The following is a 3,596-nucleotide window of genomic DNA, read 5'->3' on the forward strand; positions in this document are numbered from 1 at the left end:
CCTTCCGCGATCGACGTTTTGCACCGCTGCTCTAGTAAAGCATTAAGAGTTCAGAAACGATATGAAATGGGGAAAAAAGTTGTTTATTAACTGATTTAGATTGTTCTTGAAAAACTAATCAGTCACGGCTGCACAGTGAACCCGTTGATTCTTTACAGCTGACAGCCGCTCCCCTCTCTTGCAGATACTCCATACCCCCTCTAAATCTTTTAGGGGTACGCGGTACCCAACCGTACCCCCTTACTTTCACCCCTGCGAGGCGGTGAACAGAGCTGTGCCACACGCTCACTAAGTGCATCTTAAAACCTAAAATAGAATTATTCATGTTGGGCAATCTACTGGCTGGAAGAAAATGTTTGTTTTGTACCCATTTAACTCCAGTCTATTTTTCTTTTATTACACTTCTAAATTACAAATAGCCCTAAAATGTTATTAGTGCACATAACAGTTGTAGTAAAGAAGTTTTTTGATTCCATGTGTTTTCTATCTTTGGAAAGCTTAGAATGCATACCTTCCAAATTTGTAAGTAACTCAGAACACCAAGAAGATGTGTTCATGGTCGTATTGTGGCCAGTCGCATTTACAAAACAGTGCCACCATTCACATTAGGAGGAACAAAGACAATGAGTTGAGAAACAAATATTTAATATTAGTCTCTCAAGTTAGGTGGTCTGTGAGTGTTTGTTAAATAGGGTAAGTGGGTGGCACCAACTAGTCAACTAGTCGTTTGTGTAGCGTGAGCTAATCAATGGGTCACAGACTCGTGACAAAAATGATTTTTACTTAAGAAGATGGACTAGGTGAGTTTGTCAGACAGTTGTAATTGTATACAAATGTAAATAATTTCTCAAAGGGATTGTTACAGATAAATGATTATGTGTTTTCCTTTGTCTCTCTTAACTGCTTGCATGCTCCCATGCACACACACACACACACACGCAAACACACACGCATGCATATATATACAGACGCAAGATTAAGGACATGACCTCATAGGGGTACACCCTCTTTTATTTAGGGCATAACTTAGATCAGTGCTTCTCAATTCCAGTCCTCAGCCCCCCCTGCTCTGCATGTTTTAGATGTACCTCTATACCAGAATAGCTGATTCAAATGATTGCATGACTATCAAGTACTGCAGAAGCCTGTTAATCACCCACAGATTCAATCCAGGTTTGTAGCAGAAGGGAAATACCTAAAACATGTAGGGCAGGGGGGCCTGAGGACTGGAATTGAGAAACACTGGCTTAGATAGAGGGCTAGAAAAGGAACTGGAAACTGTTCAGGGCCATTTTCTTTGTTTCCCTTGGCAAAGGACCAGTGCTGTAACAGTAAACTATTTCTCCGTTGTTCAAAACAATATTACCACTTATTTGGCTTTAATACATTGGACTGATGATTTTACCTCGGTTTTCATGGTCATTCAAGATGATCTCTCCCAAGGAAAGAGTCCAGGCTGTATACCGCAGCAGTTCAGAATTCTACTCCCATCATCAGTTTCCTTGATCCATGGCTCTCTCCCCTTAACTTCTCCCCCTCCTCTCTCTCCCTATTTTGTTGGATTATTGTCAAATAAAGGCAACTATTGCCGAAACAATTATTTAAAAAAAGGGCCGGAATACTGTGCTGCAATGCGTCATGATGTTATGCTTTTCATACATCCAACTGATCAGCATCAACCATGTTGACGCTTTTAACTGGCAGCTTCATGCTCTTATAAAAATACTGTTTGACAACATCTGGAAATGAAGTTCAAGCTGCATTCTGAGGATATGAGAAAGGCTATTTCTGCCACTGTCTGCCTGTCGGTTCATCCCACAAATCGGGGGGCAGGGTGGCTTTTCAGAATGTAACTAATCAAACAGGATCCGTTCATAATAAGTTTAATGATTTTCCAAAAGCATAATTGTGATTAATGTAATAATTTGACTACTATATGTGCAGCTATCCTGATCATAAGCACTCGCTTCAAATGTTATCCGCCCATTGAAAGGTCATTATTAATGGTTAAAAAAAAAAATCAGGCCAACTTTGTGCAACTTTTCGGACCACCTCTGCTCCGCTGGGGATAAGGTTCTGCTTCTTGTTCTTTTAATTCTGCATAACAGACTTAGTATAAGTGGGTTTTTTGTCAATATTTGCCGTGAATATATCCAACAAAGCCTGCAAGTTGTTGTGACGTATTTTCACTTACGTTGCTTTGACGTCACTCTGACTAGTCGATGTTGACTGAACTTTTATCATGTTGTAGTCAAGTTTAAAAAAGATGAAGTTGTGCAACCCCTAGTAAGTGGTCCTCGGCCTGAAACGTTTTCAGAAACACTGGCCTAAACCCACCTATGAGAGTGTTTATCTGAATCTGCCTATTAATAATCACCTGCATTTGGTTTGGCATCATTGAGACATTTAACCAGTGCACACTCTGAGATCACCACCATAGTAGTCCAAACCCTAGTTGTGATAAAGATATTTCCTCTGTCGATCCCAGAGTTACTGGCTGTGTTCCAGTGTTAGTATGAAACACAGCAATAAATCAAGTAGCAGCAATATCACTGTGTGAGCTTTGTGCCTGTTTTCCATGAGGAACTATCACAACCCAGTGATATTGCATTAGCAGAGAATAGGAAATCCCCATGTTAGCTTTCCATCACACCAACATGCCCACAACAAGGATGTATAAAAAATGTGGATTTTGCTTTATGATCCCTGTTCTTTGGAAAAGAGGCAGCTAAGATGAGTTATTTTTCATCTGGTTCTGTTTGAGTCTGTCTGAAACGATGTATCATTTCTGAGTAAAGTCGTGCAAATATTCATGAAATGTCCAGATGCTTCACATTACCCTTTGTTAAACAAATTCTCACATGCCAGAGTTTCATACTTTTGCAAGAGCCCACAAAACACTTGGCAATGAAAGTGGAGACGCTGAGACGCAGGTAAATCAGCGTCAGTCGGCCATCACATGGCTGGGGCAGCTGAGGAAATGGGGTAATTCCACGGAAGCTAACACCTCAGTCTCACTATTCACTATGGAAAGCGTACAGGGAATGAGGATGTCAAGCTGCTGCAAATCTCAGGTGGCAGAGTGTCACAGTTGCCAGCTCTTATGTCCAAATCTGGAAGTCCCATCATCATCATCCTTTCTAAAGTCAATGAGCAGAATATGGAAGTGTATGTGACTGCTCAGGACAATGACATTAAACCTGTCTTTATAATAACAACTCAAAACCTGAACATCTGGACACAGTAAGTGCAATAAAGTTTAAGTTTCTGCTTTGTGTCTAAGGCAATGTTTATATGGGACAATGCCTGGGAAAAGTACCAAGTTTGGAAAGCACCGCCACACCTTAAGTCAGCTGTAATTGTCATGCCAGGCCACTAGAAGGTGCTGTGACTTTAGTATGTCATTGAATACACAATGGTGGAAGCTAAGATTTTGATGCTTAGCTTCCACCTCATTGTAAACAGTAACCGGTCTCTGTCTCTCATGAATGAATTACTCATTTTACATCACTTATCAGAAATTATGTTAAGTTGAACAGATCAGAGTGTCATGAACACAATAAAACCACATGGGTAACACTTTATTTGAAGGGGGT

General features: G+C 40.5%; 1 protein-coding gene across 2 annotated transcripts in view; it reads right to left on the bottom strand.

Moving 5' to 3' along the window:
* Positions 1-3,596, bottom strand: part of afap1 (actin filament associated protein 1) — a 104,285-nt gene that overhangs the window by 87,373 nt on the left and 13,316 nt on the right. The gene's annotated exons all lie outside the window — the stretch shown is intronic.

Source organism: Poecilia formosa, unplaced genomic scaffold (assembly GCF_000485575.1).
Source record: "Poecilia formosa unplaced genomic scaffold, Poecilia_formosa-5.1.2 Scaffold262, whole genome shotgun sequence".
Classification (NCBI taxonomy): domain Eukaryota; kingdom Metazoa; phylum Chordata; class Actinopteri; order Cyprinodontiformes; family Poeciliidae; genus Poecilia; species Poecilia formosa.